The sequence below is a fragment of the Carya illinoinensis genome, chromosome 1, assembly GCF_018687715.1.
Source record: "Carya illinoinensis cultivar Pawnee chromosome 1, C.illinoinensisPawnee_v1, whole genome shotgun sequence".
NCBI classification, from domain to species: Eukaryota; Viridiplantae; Streptophyta; class Magnoliopsida; order Fagales; family Juglandaceae; genus Carya; species Carya illinoinensis.
Genome location: NC_056752.1, coordinates 39,982,842 through 40,004,975, shown reverse-complemented (window position 1 = coordinate 40,004,975; position 22,134 = coordinate 39,982,842). Strand labels below are relative to the sequence as shown.

General features: G+C 34.6%; 1 long non-coding RNA gene across 1 annotated transcript; it reads right to left on the bottom strand.

Annotated features, from left to right (window-relative positions):
- Positions 1-77: 77 nt before the first annotated feature.
- On the bottom strand, positions 78-2,259 carry LOC122302680. The gene is made up of 3 exons (XR_006240501.1): positions 1,960-2,259; positions 1,065-1,112; positions 78-597 (listed from the first exon to the last, which is right to left on the bottom strand). It is a non-coding gene; the product is annotated as an uncharacterized LOC122302680 (long non-coding RNA).
- Between the last annotated feature and the right edge of the window lie 19,875 nt (positions 2,260-22,134).

The window sequence follows — 22,134 nt, the reverse complement described above, 5'->3', positions numbered from 1 at the left end:
AAGTTCAAGGGATGTGTATATATATAAAAGCATAACTAGATGAAAATATGATTTAGTCTTCAACAAATACAACTTGATAATACAACTTGAATGCAGCCTGCAACAACCCATGTGCACTGATTCAGAAAATAAATACAACTTAATAAGCCAAGTACATCTTAATGTAGCATTAAAAGATTTACATTATCATTGACTTTAAAAAAGTTTAGACTAACTAATAACTCAATAAATAAAACCTAAAACGCAATCAATACGCTTTTGTACTTCTTTTTCATTGATTAGAATTTTGCGTGTTCTATTCTTGTACATTCATATGCTATCATTTCATTTCTTCATTGTCCTAATTCCAAGGTTTACTTACAACAATCCGGTTGTTTCATTTCACGATCAACTTATTCGAAAAATCCACACTGTTTTTTAACCTTCTAATATGGTCAATTCAAAAACCACCAACCAAAACTTTTTGGATTATCCGACGTCCGCAATTTGGAAGGAATGCCACAATAATATAGTGGTCTTCGTCCGGAGATCACTTCATCTTTTGCCCTCATAGATTGTATACTAGATATGGTGTCTCATTCACTACTTTCCATATTGCTGCAAAGAATGCAATTGGATTAGATACATTAATCATCCATTACATGTAGTAGCAAACAAACAAGGTAGCTAGCTCCAAAAAAGTCTGAAAAGTGGGATTTTGGTGTGTTGGGACTTAGAATCATATGGCAGCTATGTGTTCCCTAGTTATTTTTTTGTCCATATGGAAGGAATGTTGCTCATAGATTCTTTACTTTTTGAGACCCTGAGAATAGAACCAATCTAGTGGTCTAAACTCTCGTGGACGTGTAATGTCACCATCTCATCTCATCTCAATTTGTCATAAGTCAGAAAATTCCAGGACTTAGCAATATCCCCAAGTACAAGATTACACAAGGAAGTTTAAAGCACCTGAATTAGCTAATTTTGATGATTGTCGAGTTGCAGAATAATTGAAGTTTTATTCCAGATCATATAAGATGCTCCAACGGCCGGGAATAAAAAATCTTAAATTCTTGATTGGTTACCTGAATATTAATGATGTAATCTTCTGTATCATTAATGTATTCTCTCAGCTGCAGCTCAAAATAAGCAATTAAAAAGTTATTAAGTACGATAAAAGAATTATCAACTTAAAAAGGATTAGCTACTTTTTTAAACTTAAACATACATCAGGAGTTATTTGAATTGAACAGACAAAATCATGCGCGAGGAAAAATGAGCAACAAATATCACAAAAGGCGTCCTTGTTTTAGTTCAACTTTTCATTAGGCCTACGTTTCCAAAGGGGGTTATTGTATTCTGGTCTTGCCGACAATGTCCAGGCTATGCAAAATTGCAAATGAAATTTAGCACCAGGATTTCAGTGAATGTTTAAAAGGAACAAGCACATTACTGTACTAAACAATAAATACATACGTAAAACATAGATACTGTTATAGACCCATGTATAGAAGACCTAAGAGAAACCTGGAAAGAATTTTCCATCTATGCATGTATAGCCCCAAGCCATTATACTGATAATGTCAAGATACTTCTGCTTATAAAAAGAAAGAGAACTTTCAAAGTCACAATATAACAATTTGTTCAGCAAACTAACAGACTAGTTCCAGAAACAAAAACCGGAGTTCCAACTTATCTCCCCACTAGTCAATTCAAAAATTACTCATCAGTCATTGATTACTAGCATCTGCCCTTCATGGTTTTTTCAACTATCACATGTCTCATATCAGTAAAAAAGAATCCACTGAAAAGTACCAATAGACAAAACATACAAACAAATTAAAAAGTAACTTATAAAATAGCAAATACCATGGTTAATTTGTTTAATGTGCCATCAATTTTCATAAAGTCGACCATAAATATATGCCCAAACGAAATCGACCTTAAATCCAGAATGCATAATAAACAAAATAAACTTACAGGTTAATGGGTTGGTTCTTTCGAAATCACTCGATGGAGAGGAGAAAGGGCATAGGGCGCGGGGGAGAGAAGAGAGAAAGGGGAGAAGAGAAATGGAAGAGGAGAGAAAGAAGAGAATTGGGAGGGGAGAGGAAAAGAAGAAAATTGGGACGGAAACGGAGAATCGAGAGGGGAGAGGAAGAGCAGAGAATCAGGAGAGGAGAGAGGTGAGGGAAAGGAATAGAGTTGGTTTCGTGAGGTAGGATCCATTGGAAGACAAATACCTCTCATACATGTTGCGATCCTATTGGCTGGTGTGAAAAAGGGTATTACATCCCGACCGGCTCTGAGCCTTTGTTATTATTATATCTTTTGAGAAATACTTTTTGCAGTCGGCAGATGCAGTCGGCTGTAAAAAAGTGAATTAATACGGGACCTACATGAAAAAAAATTATTTTTATAACTTTTTTTTATTCATGTAGGTCCCCCTGAATATAAACAAATTTTTTTATAATTTTTTTTATTCATTCCGTATAGCCGACTGCATTTGCCGACTGTATGTAGCAAAGCCTATATCTTTTTAATATCTTATTTATTATTTTTAAATAAAAATACAGTTTTAATGCTCTAATCCCACACTTAGTGCATATTTGTAATCGTAGTGAGTAATATAGTTTTTAACTTTAGGGTTTATAACTTAAAACTTAACTAATAAATTCTATTATTAAAAATCTATTTACCAATCATATATCTAAAACACTTTTAAATATATTATATTTATTTGAAAATAAATTGAAAAAATATTTTTTTGATATAGAAATAACATAAAAGACCAGTTGATTTTTAAAAATTGTGATCATATTCTTGATCTTTTGAAAATTATAATTATCTGAAAATTGTATGGGTATATTCACTCATATATAGTCTTTTTTAACATTATCCAAAAAAGCATGTTTGAGAAAAAAAATTAAAATGATGATTTTCCTCAATTGTACTTTTTAACTGATTTGATAATAAAAAGTAGTTTAATATGTAACACTCAAACAACTTAATTTTATCATTAAAGAATTTTTAAGTCAATTTAAGCATTTTTAATACCCTTAATGCAATCCCAAACAGATGCTTAAACCATCAAAATTGAGACATTACACTTCCAACTTCTTAAGAGTTATAATGTTCTGTTTATTAAGTTCTAATGTAAAAAATGTGTCACGTGCACTGTTTATTTTAGACAATGTGTTGTATTTAAGTAGTAGTTGAAAGTAATATTTCAATTTTAATAATTTCAGGCACACGTGGCAAAACATGTGTTGGTGAAATCTATTCTATCCTTTTAATTGTTTGTCTTATAAGCATAAGTAATTTCAAAATACTTTTTTCAAGAGAGATCTTTGGTTTCAACTAACTACTTGTTATTTGCTGATGATAATGTTATTTTTTGTAGAAGGAGGAATGGCTAATACTTCAGGCCATTTTGCAAACATATGAAAGGGCCTCGAGTCAATCTCTTAATAATCAAAAGACCACCATTTATTTTAGCTCTAATACAGATGCTAGCTTAAGGAAATTAATCACTGATGTAGGAGGTGTGGAGGAGAAAGGAGGATATGACAAGTACCTGAGACTTCCAGCTATGATTGGTAAATCAACGTATCAAACTTTTCAAGGCATAAAGGAAAGGATATGGAAGAAAATCCAAAGCTGGAACAATAATTTCTTATCTAAAGCTGGAAAAGAGGTATTGATCAAGGCAATGTTACAAGCAATACCTACATACACAATAAGTGTATTCAAACTGTCAAGAAAGCTGTGTCAAGATATGGTAGCCACCATTGCTAAGTTCTGGTGGGGAAACAAAAACAGAGAAAGAGGAATCGATTGGAGGAAGTGGAGTTAGTTGGGGAAATCTAAATTTGGGAGAGGCCTAGGATTTTGAGATTTAAGGATTTCAACATAGCTTTACTGACTAAACAGTGTTGGAAAATGCTACAATATCCTAACTCATTGGTAGCTAGCGTATTCACAAGCTAGTACTTCAAGAACTCTAGCATATTGGAAGCAAAGACAAGGCAGTTATCTTCTTTTATTTGGAAGAGTATGTGTGCTGCAGTGGGCCTACTAAGGGAGGGATTGAAATGGAGAGTTGGGATGGGAAGAACATTAAAATTTGGTAGATTCCAAAGAAGTCATCTTTCAAAATTCAGTCCCTTATTAAGATGTTGGAACCTACAACTATTGTTAGCAAGCTAATTTTGGATGAAACAAAGGAGTGAAATGTGCCTCTTATGTCTAAGATTTTTGAGAAGGATGAGATAGATCTTATATTCCCCCGATTAGTAGAATGGGGGGAGAAGACAAGCAAGCTTGGATTTATAGCAAAAATGGTATATTTACAGTCAAGAGTGCTTATCACTTGGCACAAACACTTAAGAAGAATACTTAGGGAGAGTCTTCAAGAGCTAACGATAAAGTTTGTGTATGGAAGCATATCGAAGAGTTGGAGGTACAAGGGTCCAAAAGATTTTTCTTGTGGAAAGCTTGCAACAATATTTTACCTACTAGACAAAATTTATATAGAAGATAGGTGGTTGATACACCTTTATGTCCCGTATGCCTAGTGGAAGATGAATCATTAATGCATGCCATTTGGAGATGTCCTTCTGCTTAAGATGTTTGGGTAGAAAAAGGAAGTATTTTTAAGAAAAGTTCAAGTGGAGAAAATGACTTTATGTAGTTTTGGTGGTCTTTGAGGAGGAAATGTGACAGACAATAACTAGAAGTAGTAGGGTTGATTATGAAAATGATTTGGTTTAGAAGGAATAAATTTCTTTTTGAATAAGATTTTGCTAGTCCAAGATTGGTTGTAGAAACTGCAGTGAACATAGTGGAAGAATTCAAAGATGTGATACCCTGTTTTTACGTGTATTTGTATAGAAAGATTATTTTATTTATTATGGTTTATGACTCTTTTGTTTTAAATTTAATGTGTTATTCATTGGGTTCTTTTTATGATTTTAAGTCGTGTAAATTATTTTAATGTGCTTTCTTGTTATTAGTTACTATTTCACATTTAAATTACTCTATACTTTATATATATTCTATTGTTAGGCTTTAAATATTTTATTTTATTAATATTGAGTTGTAGTGTTTTTTTTACTTAGCTTTTAATTATTTTTTATTGTACATTTTTATTTCTTGGTTCTTTGTTTTTTTGGATTGGACTCTTTTTATTTCTCTTTTTTCCTGTATTTTCGGACCCAAACCCAACCAATTCCGGGCCCAGCCCATGACCCATAAGCCCAGCCCCTCAACTTATCCAAAACGACGTCGTTTTAGTGCCTTAGGGCTTCTTCTTTTCCTTCTCCTTCAGCGCCGTCCACCTCTTTCTTTTCTTTTTCTTCTTTTCCGTTCAGCTGTTGTTGCTTCTCCTTCCTTCTTCTCTTCATTTCTTTCGGTTTTATCTTCTTTTCTTCCCCTCTTGTTGGGCCGGTTGATCTTCTTCTTTCCTGGGAAATTTTCTGAATCTTCTTCAACCTTTGAGTCGAATCCTTCCTCCATTTTTGTTCGGGTGAATCCGTGAGCCAATGCTCTGTTTTTTGCCACACTTCCATGCGTAGTTTCTTTCTTTTTCTTAGGTTTTTTTGTGTGCAAGATTTGTGGGTAAACCTTGTGATTTTCGGGTGTTCTCCTCTCCAACCAATGCTCTGTTTTGTACCGAAATTAGATTTTGTTTTTGGCTTCACTTTCTTGCTCGTTTTCCCTCTTTTTCCTCTAGTATTTTTGAGTCTAGTTGTGTTTGAAAGCCTCATTTTCGTGCCCTATTTTTGAGCAAGTCGTGCGTGTGTTCTTGGCCTTTGTTTTCCCTTGTCGTGTAACTATATCTCTAGCCATCATCTTCAAGTGTTGTTTCAGAAAAATCAGCCTTTAAATCCGAAAATCCCACCTTAAAATCCCTTTGTTTTCGAAACCCATTTTAGTGTAAAAATTGTATTTTGGGTAGTGTATTTTCAAGCTAGCTTTGGGAGTTAAAGTTGGCGTTTGATCTTTCAGGAATTTGTCTTTAAAGCACTGTAAGTATTTTCCAAACTTCATTTTAGATTTAAATATATTATTGCTTTACAATAAACTATGATTGGTTGGTTATTTTGGACTAAGTCCGAGGAGTCGGGGGTTGGATGGACTTGAGGATGGAGTTGTTTGATTATTGTTGATGTTGAGTTTTGTTGGTTAAATTTGGTCTTGAGGTGTGCATTGCATGGTGCATATATGTGCATGTGTTAAATTGAGAAAACTGGTTTTATCTGTGTAAATGTATTTTCGGGTGCGTGTGTATCACGACCCCAAGCTGGGATGAGGTATTATCTCGGTAGAGCTCCTCTAATCACTCGGGAGTGGATAATACTAAGTGACATCCTTTGGGTTGTTGCTGGGTGATGACCGGATCGCACGATATGGTAATGCTGTCGTGTTGACTCCGTGGTTCCTCGACTGGTGGGGACTAGAGGATGACCTAGTCCAGGTACGCGCTGAGCGCGAGACTGGGTATCACTCGTTTAGGTGTAACATGCGTAATCGTTACCTGCAATGTGGCACAGGAGCCAGAGTGTGCGGATGATCCCTAAGGGAGATCATGGTGCATGCATTTTATTGGAACTGGTTTTGGATATTGGTTATGACCCATTTTCTAGGAAAATGACGAGTTTTGATTTTGGGCCATTATCTGGGATAATGGTGAGGATATGTTTAAAGGAAATGTTTTGGGTCAAAATGAGATTTTTGGCGTGCGTGGAAAAATGTGGATTTATGGGACATGTGCATTTGGTATCCTTTTATGCATATTGTTGAGTTTAATATATTTTTATCTTGTGGCGTTTGGATTATTACTTACCTGCGGCACTATTTTTGGTACTGTAGATTTTGATGCAGAAGTTGAGGAGGAGGAGGAGGAGGCTGATCCCAAGGAGGCGGCTCCGTCAGAGTATTGACTTGGAGTTGTTTATGTTCAAAATTATCTCTACTAGTTTTTATGTCTTGTAATTTGGTTTTGAAACAATATTTGAGACTTGTGATATTTTATTATGTATGATTTAAACGAGTTTGTATTTAAACAAAAATTCTGGTACTTAGTTATAAGACTTTTATTATCCACTGCGTGATTTTATTGTACACTTGTTGCATGTATACACACTTGGCACTTGGCGATGAGATGTGTGACCCGTGTTGTTATCATCCCAATGCCTCGATTTCCACTTGTCCGTACATGGGAGTTGGGGGCATCACAAAAGAGCCTCAATTACATAAGAGAAACACAAGCAGGCTTCGATTTGCAGAAGTAATACAGCAATGGTTAGTTCCAGATAGAGGGAAGGTAAAGGTAAATTTTGATGCAGTTGTGGATAAGGTAAATCAGAAGGTTGGATTGGGGGTGGTAATAAGGGATTGGAATGGGCAAGTTATGGAAACAACATGTTTCCAAAAGTCATATGTAGATCAACCAATTATTGCTGAATGTATGGCTTTGTGGAAAGAAGTTGAGTTTTGTTCTGATTTGGGTTTTAGCCAAGCAATATTCGAAAGAGATGCACTCATGGTAATCAAGGTAGTTCAAAACAGTGATATGGGTTTGACTTGGTATGGGCAACTAATAGAAGATCTAAAGATAGTGTTTAGAAATTCATCTGGGTGGAGCTTGAAGTTCACATACAGGGAAGGGAATACTGTTGCACATCAGCTAGCTAATTTTGCACTACAACAGCTAGGGGATCAACATAAATAATTTGTGGTAAAATGAGTTTCAGCCTATTAGCAATAAACTTAGCAATAATTTTTAACCTATTAGTAATGACCTTAGCAATGATCTTATAGACAATATTACATACTAATAGATCTATAGTTTGTAAACTTCTCATGCTTCCTCTTATTTGAAATAAGAACAACAAAAATCTCCTTTAACTTTACCATGATTTAGAGATGATAGCAACAACCAAATCACCCACAATATAAAGAGTCATTTTCAATCTCTCACAACTCATTACTAGAATCCCAAACAAATAAAGTCGAATCCCTTTCAAGTTTACTGAACAACCTTGTCCAATGTCCAAAATTGGCCCTCGGAAAATTCTCCCTCCTTCCTCCGCTCTCACCGTCTCCTAATGCACCCCCTCACTCTCCTTCCTCCTCTGCTCTCTCCTCTCCTCCTGCATCTATCTCTTCATGTTACTCCTCATCTTCCATGATCCCTGTGACGCCCCCAAATTCCGTTTGGGATTGGACGGACATTTGAAGCGTCGAGACATGCAACACAAGGTTACCTGCCCCCGTTCATGACATATAAGATGCAATAATCCTAACATGCATCTAACATTATGCAATATTCGCAGCGGATAATTTTTTTCTTTAGCAATACTATGCACCAAATTAAAATATCCCAAATACTTAAAACATACTTCATATATAAAGATACATTGAATAACTAAGATCACAGAACTATTCCAAAATAGTTATGATCTAAAAGTACTGGAGATGCAACTCCATCGTACAAGTAGTAATTTAACTACTATATTAACCTTAACGACGCACCGTCGTTCAGTCGACTGTATCTAGTTGGTCAGCTCCTGATCTTCCTTCAGGTCCTGTAACAAGATCTACCATTCGGGGGGAATGGTAGTTGGGACTACCACAGTGAGATTTGATTACAAATCTCAGCAAGTTAACAAAAAACTTCCATACAGACTAATGATGCATGTATGACAGTAAAAGTATAAATGCATAATCAAATTCATAAGTAATTAAAGTATAACTTAGCGTACAATATAGCATAATTGACATAGCTTAAATTGAATCATGAACTAAACTTGACTTGACATGAATTTGATCTGAAACTTGACTTAGCATGAACTTGCTCTGAAACTTGAATTAACATGAAAAATACATACTCCACAGTTGTTGTGGCCCCATGTATTCTACGTGTAAATACATACTCCACAGTTGTTGTGGCCCCATGTATTCTACACAAACTTGACTTAACATTAAAAATACATACTCCACAGTTGTTGTGGCCCCATGTATTCTACACAAACTTGACTTAACATTAAAAATACATACTCCACAGTTGTTGTGGCCCCATGTATTCTACACAAACTTGACTTAACATAAAAAATACATACTCCACAGTTGTTGTGGCCCCATGTATTTTACGCATCACAATTGTAGTTAAATACATACTCCACAGTTGTTGTGGTCCCATGTATTCTACACATCATAATGTACTCAAGATGAAATGTGACTGGAATACGAAAGGACTGAAGTCCTGACGTAACATAACGTGACTTGAACATAACTTAGAATACATGACCAACTTGAGATAGAAATATTTCGTAACATGGCATAACATATAATAGACAACATATTTAACATGACATACTTGCAACAGTGAATATTACATGACTTGACTTACATGTAATGGATGACATACTTAGCATGACGTACTTGTAATGTACAGTAATATATAACAGAATATATTATGTAACAGATAAAATTTTATGACAGAATAAATTCTGTATAATAGACAATTACATGATAACTTGACATGGCATGACACATATGATAACATACATACATACACTGTAGTTCTTTTACTTAGCATACATACACAGTAGACTGCTAGTAAGTTAAAAGCTAACTTACCTCGATCTCCGCGTTTCTTATAAAACTTCAAGTGCGATCACGAGGAACTGTAATTAGTGATTCTAAAAGTTAGAACTAAATCACTAATAATTTGAAATATGGAAAATACTAACTTAAAAAGTAAAATTTTCATTTTACTCTCTACATGTGGGAAAATGACCGTTTTACCCATAACTTAAGGATTTTGCATACTAACTCCAAAAGTTTCCAAAATTTACATTTCTCATGTAAATCTTGTCCTAAACTTAAATATCAACTCAGAAAAATTTAAAACAAAACACAACTATGAAGAACACACTATGGTCGAAACATCCATAGGCCATTTCCCTTTATTTTTGTTGCAATTCCTTCCAACTTCAAAACTCATGCTTAAACCAAAATTTTGCAACAAACATCTTTCAATCCTAAGTTCAAAACCATACTTAAAACATCCATTTAGAAAAAGCTAATAATCAACACCAAACTTTTTTGTAAAAAGATCCAAGCACTTGAATCACAAGTTTTGACCTTAAATCAAAACATCTCCAAGAATTTCAAAAAATCAAATCTTACTTCTAACATATTCATAATATCATCCTAACATCAACCATGCTTTAAATCATCAAACTAAAGTCACCAAAATCACAAAATAACATTTGGAGTTTTTGGTTTTACACTTAGTCCAAAAACATAAACTTTTCCCTCAACTAGTTTTGATAAATCTCTTGATCTATGACTTATAAATATATGATCTTCAAACCAAACCATCACACGGTTTAAAAAGATGTCCTAAAACATATATAAGCTTCTAATTCAAGATCATATGGTTAGAAATTAACCAAAACATAAATTTAGCCAAGAATATCCACACTTTGACTTATTTGAATATCTCTTTGCATAAAATTTCATATCTTTGAAACTAATATCAAATATCTTCAAAAGAATAATATAACATGTATATAAGATGTTTAGGATCCTCCAATAAAATTATCAAAGTCATTAGAATATGTTTAGACCACCAAAGAGTTAAACTTTCTCAAAACAGAAACTGTTTTTCCTCTTCCAGTTTCTAAGTTTCTAAATCTAAGAACATTTTTCATCAAAACCTTTAATCATGCACAAATCCTCAACCAATAGTCACATATACATGTTAAAAATACTCCATAAAAATTTCGGACTAATATCTATCCATTAGCTTGGTCAAAAACTCCAAACTATAACATATTCTCCAGATTCACGCCCAGAATGACCTTTCTATGGTTAAAAATACTTTTGACCGACCAAATGACCATGGAATGATACGAAAAATACATCTACGGAAACTAGACTCAAAGAGGAACAACTTATATGAAGGAGACTTTATGATAAAACACTTACAAAAGCTTCGAAATGGGTGTGCAAAAGAACTCCTAAAAGCTGTCCGAGAGAGAGTGTTTGGTATTCTTTCAATGGAAAGCATAAATGAAGATAATTTCATGGGGAGGGATGGCTGGAGATATTTGTGGATAAGATATGGAAGAGATGAGGCTGGAGTGAGAGTTAAGTGTAGGACTCTCTTACCCGAAGTGAGAGTTAAGTGTAGGACTCTCTTACCGGAGTGAGAGTGGAGTGTAGGACTCTCTTACCTAATAATATCTACAAAAATCAACTCAAGATATTTTTACCCAATAATATCCACGAAATTAGTTCAAAATATTTTCTAAATGTGGAGTAGACTTGGAAGAGTAAGGTGGTTAAAATCTTTCCATGTGTATTTTAAATCTATGTTCTTAAGATATTTTCCAAATGTGTATTTTGCTTAGGTGTCATGATCTCACACCTTGATTTCCTTCACAATTCCATCTAATGGTTTCTCTTTGTGCTAAGTATCTAATACTATTCATTATGTGTGGTTAAGATCTTGCCAAGTATCCAAATAAAATTTTGCTAACCTAATTTGGACATTTCACACTGTGATTTTGAAAATACTGCATTTAGTACGTTTACCGAGATTACTATTCACTCCAAAAATAAACGTAATAAACTTAGTACTGAAAAATCCTAAATATTCAATTAAGCCTAGTGGTGTAGACTATAATGTATTCTGACACTTCTAACTATCTCAAATAATTAAAATCACATTTCTGGCACCATAGTGAGTGATAACACTAACTATGTTGACAGGCTAAAACCTATGCGATTAGTCGATTCGTGTAAACTTATGAAATTTTCACGAGGTTCTTAAAGTCAATAGAAATTCCTTAATTGAATTTCTAGCGGGCTGTTACAATCCCAATTCCTCATTACCCTCCAATTCTTCTCTTCCCCCCCCCCCCCCTCCCGCCCCCCGTCACCACATCCACGCTACCTCTCTCACACCCATAGTTGACTCAATTTTCATCCCGAGGTGTCTAGTCTTGATTAGTAATTATGAAGAGGAGACATTCCGTGGTGGGCATTATGCTAACAGGGTGTTCAATCATATGCTTGATTTCGTATCAAGGCATTTCTAGTCCTTTATAGAGAATACAAAATATAATATAGATCATAAATATTTGTAATTAGTCATTTATCACTATACTTAGGGTAGGAACAATAGGATTTCATTGCTATAAATATGCATTATTGAAAATAACAAAACATATATTTGGATATTTCTCTTCAACCCCACAAAATTGTATTATTTCTTTGACACTAATGGTTGAAGTGAATTCTCCAAAGAGAAAATAGATTATGGGAGTGTGTGACTTGAACTATTGATTAGTCTGTGCAAATATATTCCTTATCCGCTACATTTGTTTGAATTCATAACTAAATGTGTCTTTGTTCCAACCACCACGTAAGCCCCATAAAGAGGATAGACTAGTTCACTTGAAGAGAATCTTTTCTATGATCAGACTTGATTATGTGGTACGTGAACAGGCTCCATAAGATCTAGTAGAATAAGTGATGTGGCGTAATATAGATTTTGTTTTATCTGTTTCGCTTACTTAATAGTATGGAAATGCACTCATTTCTTTTGCATTGACCTAATTATGATATACGATACTATCAAAGTGCAATAAGAGATCTAAAGTAGAACAAAGGCTAGACTCTATTAGTAACAAGTAAATATTTTGTATGTAAAAAGTCTTAATTTTTTTTTAAAAAAAAAAATCTTTGGGGAATAAAATCCAATTGCAAGGTTTGAGATGACCCAGAAAGCACTTGATCATGGTCAATTTTGTAAGCCTACTTGGGTATTGAGCATTTACTTGTAAGAACTAAATTACTTTCATTCATTTTATTTGTGCTCGAACTAGATGATGAAAGATTATCATGTATTAAGAGCTAAATTGGATCCATAATAATTCGCCTATTTCAATAACGAAAAAACTTGACTCGAATGATCATGTATTAAGAGTTAAATTGGCTCAATCCATGATCAGAAACTATGAGATATAGATATAAAAGAAAGAAGACACCTACCCTAAGGGTCCATAGAATTAATTGTGGACCCAACATAACAATAAAAATGTTTAATTTGTTTTGTTTTATACTTTTCTGTATTTAAGATCTTGTATACCTAGATAAATATGAATTTGTAAAATATATACAATAGCATCTTTGTTTTGTATTCAGCACAATCCTTTTAGTAAAAGATTGGGCCGAGTTTAATTAATATTCAATTAAGAGAACAAGCAACAATTACTAGATTACATTGGATTACTAAGTATCCATGCGTGGGAATTCAAACTTTATCTTCTTCCATACTTCACCCGCAACCGCTAGCTCAAGACTCTATTTACTAGCCTCGCGAAGAATTTTATTACCCTCATGAGCAAGATAATGTCCCTCATTATGAGCTTGTACACATGTTTTTAGAGCGATGGGGAAGGACTTGTTGGTCATGATGCTCCGAGGGAGTTCTCATTTATTGTGATAAGGAGATGGGGAAGAGTTTTTGGACAAAGTGTTTGTATAGTGTGAACTTGCAGGAGCTGCCTTCATTCTTTTACCAATTGTTGGTCTTACGTATCTAAGGATTTAGCAAGTGGGAGGTGATCAACGGAATTGTTATGTCTTTTCGGGTTGAATACGAGAACACGATAGTTAGTAAAGTCGAAGGAACCGTGTTGTCGCATCTGACTTTCATAGTGAAGTAGGACCCATCTTTGTGACTCGTGAAGTCAGGTTTTCAAAGCTTTCAATTATTTGATGGTTGCTGTTTTGGTTTCAGTGGCAAGACCTGGAGGCTTAATGAGAGTTCGATGAGTATTTTGAAGACCGCGGTGCTCATTAAAGACAATGTGCACACAAGCTGTTTGATACAAAATCTCAGTGATCGTGAGCATCCTGAGAGTCTTCTTATTGTCTATTTTATAGTGAAATAAAATATTACAAGATGTGTATATTGTCTTTAGACACATTGATTTATACATGGAAAGTGTTATAGCTATAATATGTACATTGGATCAAAAAGGGAAGTTGCTAGCCATTGCATGTGGTGGAGTTTCTTTCGAGAGAGTGGCTAGCCGTTGCATGTGAAGGAGTTTCCTTTGGTAGAGCAATTGAAGATCTTGTAGCCATCGCATGTGATGCAATTGGTAAGTCTTCTGATTTTGTGGGTTGATGTGTTGATTGATGAATACCCTTGCAAACTATGCCAAGGTACGAGGCCAAGTTTGGTGCAAAGAGAAAAAAGAGCTAGGTGCCCAAGTGGTTTGGTAAAAAGACCAACAAGTTGTAAAGAGATCGAGACATGACGGGTATGAAGAAGATCAAGAGCGACAAGTTCATGTACATAGTGGTAGTCGATCTTAATGTATTTGCTTCGAGCATGGGTTAACAATCATGTAAAGGATATTGAGATTATCACAAGTAATAATGGTGGTGTGTGTAACTTGATGCCGAGGTCACGAAGAAGAAAATATATCCAAGTGAGCTCTGCAGTAGTTTGGGCCATAGCTCTGTATTCAGCTTTAGTGCTCAAGCGAGAGACAATATATTACTTTTTTCCAAACCAAGAAATACAGTTACTATTTAGAAATACACAATAGCTTGTAGTGGAGCGTCACGTGATAAAGCATCTAGCTCAATCTGCATTAGAAAAAGCGTAAAGATCAAGTGTAGAGTTGGAGTTGAAATGAAGTCTAAAATCAATTGTGCTTTTCACATATCTAAGTTCATGTTTGACCATTTTAAAATGAGCTTCAGTAGGAGAGTGCATAAATTGAGACACAAAGTTAACACTGTATGCAAGGTTAGGACGAGTGAGGGTAAAATACTTGAGAGCACTGACAAGATTGAGATAATGAACTGGGTCAGAGAAAGGTGTTGTTCTTGTAAGGCCTTTGGTCTTAGCCATAATGGGAGTGCCTATAGGCTTACAATAAGTTATTTAGGCACAATCTAAAATGTCAAAAGCATATTTAGTTTGAGTCAAGGTAAGGCCATCAGGAGTTTGAGCAATCTGGATACCCAAAAAATAGTGGAGATGACCCATATCTTTCATGGCAAACTTACTACTAAAAGTCAAAATAAACTCATGAAGGAAATCAATGGAGAAACTAGTGAGTAAAATATCATTAACATGTATGTAATCAACTCCAAAATCATAAATTATACAATTCGGAAAACTCCATAAAATATTAATTCATTTTCTTAACCCAAATATCTATGTGCCTTTATAGGGACAACAAAGAAATTCTCAATAATAATAAATTAGAAACTCTCCAAAAACTCAAAAATATTCTTAACTCAACATATTAAAATAATTGAAAATAAACAATTTATTAACTATGACTCTCAAATAAGTACTTGTACCCTTGGGTACTTATTCCTCTACAACCTTCAAACCTCTCTAACATTGCTTTTTCTTGTTTTCCAACTGAACCATCAAAATTATTTGAAAAATATTATGGAGATAAGGGTCTACGACCTTCAAACCTCTCTAACATCGCCTATTCTTGTTCTCCAACTGAACCATCAAGATTATTTGAAAAATATTATGGAGATAAGGGGGTGAGTTATCAGTAAATAAGAGAACATATACTAGTATGGAAATATGAACATCTACAGAATTTAAAATGCAGAATAAAAACACTTTTTATTTTTAGAATACAGAGTCAGAACATGTTATAAAAAATATCAGAGTGAAAGTTCAAAAATATTCTTATTCAAAAGCCCTTTGGCACAGCATAACTGAAACCTCACATCAGAACATAATTTCATGTTTAACCCCCGTGGTAAGATTGTGCAAACCCCGATGACCAACAGAACAAAAATAGAATGTGAATTTTCCTCTTATTATTCTCGGAGCTCCGAGTGTGCATACAGGAAAGATCACGGAAAAAATCACTTTGCTTCCAAAGTGGGTGCACCGAAAACTAGAAAGTTGGTATTAACCCGAACAGAGGTCACAGTTTTATACCCGTGTAAGGTCAGAATGAAATAGAAATAGAAATAGAATATCATGCCAGAAGTTTTTAGAAATCATATCATAACTTATCATAATGCAAAACATATTCAGAATAGAACAAAATTATATCACAAAAATATAATTTATGCACAAAATTTCATATTCGCTCTTTTTTGTACAATTCAGAAATAAAAAACCAAAATAGCTCATGTCTACACCAGTCATGCCAGAAAATACTTTTATTCTTATACAAAATTTCATGAGTAATGCAAAACTAATAACTGAGATTATTTCAAAATTATTTTCATAATAGAATATGTATACTTTTATGAAACCAATCTCAGTTCATTTCTTTTATGCAAAGTCTAGCATATGAACTCCGCTTATTTCTTTTATGCAAAGTCTAGTATAGGAACCTCGCTTACCTAAACTTCTTAACTTCTCTGAATTTCCTCAAAATAGTGTGAAACTAATATCAATCATTACATATAAAAATTCATGTAACTTGAATAAATCTCCAAATGAATATATAACTCGTATTTTACACCTGCAATACCTATTTTAATTCCTCAAAGCCTAAAATTTTCTTAATTCTGAAGATACTAACACTTCTTAAATTCCTCGATATTCACTTAATGTTCACTAAAACTAGTTTCCGTAAAAACTTATAATTTGACCCAGACTAATTTTAAAACACAAGTCCAATACATTTTAAAACATGAAAACAACCTTTTGAAATAAACCCAGCCTTAATATATATATTAGGGGTGAGTTTGGTCCGGTCTGGGGAGGTTTTACGGACCGGACCGGACCTATTCGGTCCAGGATTTTCCCACCCTGGACCTAACCGAACTCCCTAAGGGTCGGGACGGTCCGGTCGGTCCACAGTTGACTCTTTTTTTTTTATTTATTTATAAATCCTATGACATTTTATTTAATACTGATGTAATTACATTGTGATATATTTAATATATATAGTATACTATTATATATATTAATATATATTAATAATATGCTAATACTATTAGTATATAGTAAATTAGTAATAGTTATTAATTTATTTTCTATAACTAATAACTATATGTAATAATAGTAATACTATATGTAATATACTACTATTACTATATCTCTTCAAACACCACACATTTATTAATACTCTATGTCATACTATATTAAATAATAGTAATACTCTTATTACTAATACTCTATGTAGTTATATTAAATTCTATATTACTAATACTCTATATAGTTATAGTGATTTAATACTAACATATTACATATTAAGTTAACTATACTGGTACATTATAAATTTATACATATATGATATATTATAATTTATACCATAACTCTTATAATATTTTAATATATTAATATATACTAGTACTATATATTATAGTTAATAGTTATACATTAAATAGTATAATAATACATTGATACTAAATATATATAGTTATAGACTTATAATGATTTAGTTATTATGAATTTATGATTAGTTATAGACTATTAGTAAAGTCTATATATTACGAATCTATTATAAGTCTATAACTATATATATTTAGTATCAATGTATTATTATACTATTTAATATATAACTATTAACTATAATATATGGTACTAGTATATATTAATATATTAACATATTATAAGAGTTATGGTTAGGCCTGTTCAACCGGGTTCCAACCCGGGAACTGGGTCTCAAATCCGGACCGAAACCCGGACCGAATTAATCCGAATCAGATCCGGTCCGAAACCCAGATGTATCCAGGTTTTGAAAAAACCAGAATCCGGATTCCGGGTTGAACCCGGTTTCTACAAACTTCAACTTCTCTCTCTCTCTCTCTCTCTCTCTCTCTCTCTCTCTCTCTCTCTCTCTCTATCTCTTTCATTGCATCTTCAGTACCCAACCGAATTTTTCTTTCATTCCCAAGTTCCCCCCGGGCCCCCCCGCTCTCTTCTCTCTCTCTCTTGCACAGAAATTCCTTCTCTTCTCAAATCTCAAAGCAAAAGCGCAAACACGTATACCTGGTCGAAGGCCTGCCCTTCCCGTTCGACGACCCGGGCTCGAATCTTTCGGACTCCGAGCTGCTTATGAGATCCTCGCAAACTGCTTATGAGATCCTTGTCGCCATGTGTTGGAGCACCGGTACGCGGCCGTTGACCTACATCCCGCAATCGGAGGAAACCGAACGGGCTCTTGCGATCTCGCATTCGGCTTCGCTGCAGAGGTCGCTGACTTCGTCCGCGGCCAGCAGGGTGAAGAAGGCTCTGGGGCTGAAAACGTCGTCAGCTTCAAAGAGGAGGGTTGGTGGCGGTGACTAAGTGAGTCAAGGGCGAGGGAAGAAGGCGGCTGCTACATTTAGTTGGAAATGGCCGGCGTTGCTATCACCGGCCAGAGTATGCACTGGGTTTGTAGCAGTTTGGAGCTGCAAATCTGAGTAGAAACACCGGGTACCGGGTTTTAAACCCGGGTTCTGGGTTTAAAACCTGGTACCCGGCCCGGGTACACCCGGGTTTCGACCCGGATCAAATCCGGGCTGAAAACCATAACCGAAAATTCGGTTATCTGGGTTCCGGTCCGGACCGGGTAAAACCCGATCCGGATGAACAGTCCTAGTTATGGTATAAATTAGTATAGTATTACTTATAGTATTAGTATTATAATTTACGATTAGTATAGACTATGAGTATAGTCTATAAAAATTTATAAACTATACTGATAGTCTATAACTATTAGTAATATATATAGTTATAAACTTATACTAGTATTAGTAATATTAGTTATGTTGAATCAATCAGTTAGTATAACTATTATTAATTTGTATTAAACTATTAGTAATTTAGTATAGCTATATTATATCAGTAGTATTAGTTATGTTGAATCAATCAGTTAGTATAACTATTTTCTACATTATTAGTATTAATAATATTAGTATTAGTTTTAACTATATATCCTATATTAGACTTAAGAGTCTTAGACTATATAATAGACTAATAGTATTAGTACAACTATATAACTATATATTAATACTAATTATAGTGAAAAGTATAACTATATAATAGTATTAATAGTAGACTAATTGTATAGCTATATATTAGTATTAGTTATATTGTTATAGTGATTTAGTATATTATAATTTTTATATTATAATTTATACTATAACTCTTATAATATGTTAATATATTAATATATATAGTAGTGCTATATATTATAGTTATACATTAAAGAATATAATAATACATTCATACTAAATATATATAGTTATACAGTAATACTTATAGTGATTTAGCTATATATTAGTATTAGTATTACTTATAGTATTTAATATAACTATATAGTCTATATTAGTATAAGTATAACTATAGTATATTATAATATTAGACTATTAGTATTATTTTTTTTAGAGCAATGCTACATACAGTCACTTTTGCGTACTCTCTGCGCACTCCACTGATATGATTGGTTGGATTAATTTTTTTTTAATATCCAACCAATCATATCACTGGAGTGCACAAAAGAGTGCACGAAAGTGACTGCACATAGAATTTTTATTTTTTTAATACCATATTAGACTATTAGTATTAGTATATAATTATAAATATTAGTATAAGTAAAAAATTATATAATCAATTTATAAAATTATTTATATAAATTATATTTATTTATTTTTTATTTTTTTCATTCGGTCCGATCTGGGGTGGAAAACCCCTAGACCGGGACCGGACCGAATGACTTCGGTCCTCCTAAAAATGGACCGGACCGGGTCCGGTCAAAAAATGGCCGGTCCGGACCGGCCGATTCTCACCCCTAATATATATATATATATATATATATAAAACACCCCCATCTCAAGTTAAGGCTAGTCTAATTTCAATAAAAGGTGCATCCAAAACCGAAATCATCAGACTTGCCAGTAATTTTACAACCTCGTGCATGCAAACCTAACAGCAACGTAAATAGCAAAATATTTATAAAACCCGAAAGCTACCTCTCACCTAAGAAGGAAATTCAAAACGAAGACACCGTGCGGCAAAGCAAGGCATGACCGAGCTGTGGATCGGTGAAGGTGAGCGTGCGACAACGGATCGCGGTGGTTAGGCGAAACTACCATTGATTTGAGTGGCTAAGCATGGGAGTGAGAGAGAGTATGTTGAGAGATAGAGAGAGAAAGAGGTTTGTAATGTTAAATCAACCCAAGTGTGAATGCAAATTGCACCGTTCGGTATTTTGTTTTGTTAGGCACTAATTGCTACCACCAAACCCACATGATTTCTGCAATAAATTGCTACACCGAAATAAATTGTAGGCTGCTTTCTCCTATAAATAGGAAAGAGCTCAGTTGTGAAAAAAATGCAGTGGGGAAAATAGAGAGGAAGTGAGTAATTGAGGGAGAGAAAGAGAATTTGTAGAGTTTTTGTAAATCTTGTATAAATTCTATAAAAGAGGCTCCAGTGGACGTACGCAATTTGCTGAACTACTTAAATATAGTCTTGTGTGATTTTTGGACAGGCCGGAGGCGCAACAATTGGTATCAAAGCTCTAGGTCAAGCTGTCCAAAAATTCAAGTTGATCAAAATCAATTTTTGACAACTCCAGGGTGTTCCTCGCGTCGAGATGAATCTGTTGCGGCAAACAGAATCCAAAACGAAGGTTGGAGGAGTCCACACGTGCCCCTAGAATATTGGCGCGTGCATCCACTCACTCCACGCGCATCTGGAGGTTGAAGACGAGTGCCACTCACGCTCCACGCGCCCGGAGGTAGACGACGCGTGCAGACCACACACCTCACGCGCCCCCACACGCCCTAGAGGAGGAAGACGCATGAATTGCATGTCCTCACGTGCCCCCACGCACCCTAGAACGAATCCACGCGTGTACCACATGCGCCCACGCACCGCGCGTGCATCTCACATGCCAGACGATCAGGACCATTTGTTTTCCAGATCCATTTTGGGCTAGATCTAAGCCATTTGGAGTCCGATTTCAATGATCAAATAGTGCTTTCCAACTATTTGGATCATTCCAGACTCATTCGTATGGTTAGAATTTTGAAATTTTGTTGTCTAAATTTTCTAAATTCAAATGGAAGGATCTGGAAGAGATAGGAGTTCTGAAAATGCCAGTAGCTCTGGGTGTCGGTCCACAGTGTCAAATGCCAAGTTTGAAATTGAGAAGTTCGATGGAACAAACAACTTCGGTATGTGGCAGTGTGAAGTGATGGACGTTTTCATCCAACAAGAGTTGGATGTTGCGTTGGGCGATATACCAGATGATATGACTGATCAGGATTGGAGGAAGCTTAATACCCAAGCTTGTAGTGCAATCCGATTATGCCTTACCAAAGAACAGAAGTATTTTGTCATGAGAGAGACAAATACTAAAAAACTTTGACAAAAATTGGAGGATAAGTTCATGAAGAAGAGCATTGAGAGCCATTTGCACTTGAAGAAAAGGCTCTTCAGATTCCAATTTCGTGAAGGTATTTCAATGTCTGAACATCTGAATAGTTATAACCAAATTCTTGCTGATCTGTTAAACTTGGATGTTGAAATCGAAGATGAAGATAAAGCTTTACTTTTGTTAAATTCCTTGCCTGATACATATGAGCATTTAATTACTACTCTACTGTATGGGAAGGAAAAGATTAGTTTTAAAGATGTATCTAGTTCTTTAATTGGCAATAAGTACCACAAAAAGGATAAACATGTACAATAAGATACATCAAGTGAAGCTCTAACAACAATAGGGAGACCACAATCAATTTATCCCAGAAAGAAGAAAGGTTTTTAATCGAAAACCCGGGCCACATCACATGGTTCATCAGTTGGCAGAAAGCTCGCCAAAGACGAGTGTTCCTTTTGTCACAACAAAGGACACTAGAAGAAAGATTGTCCCAAGCTGAAGGGATAACAGCAGAATCAACCCACTACAGCCAATGTCGTGGACAGAGATGATGATTCAGATTTTTCCTTGATAAGTTCATCATCCATTTGTCATTTCGATGAATGGATTATGGATTTTGGATGTACCTATCACATGTGTCCCAATCGGGACTGGTTTACTGACTTCACAAAAATTGAAGGTGGAGTAGTACTTATGGGCAATGACAGTGCCTGTAAAACTCAGGGAATAGGTAGCATTCAGTTAAAGCTGC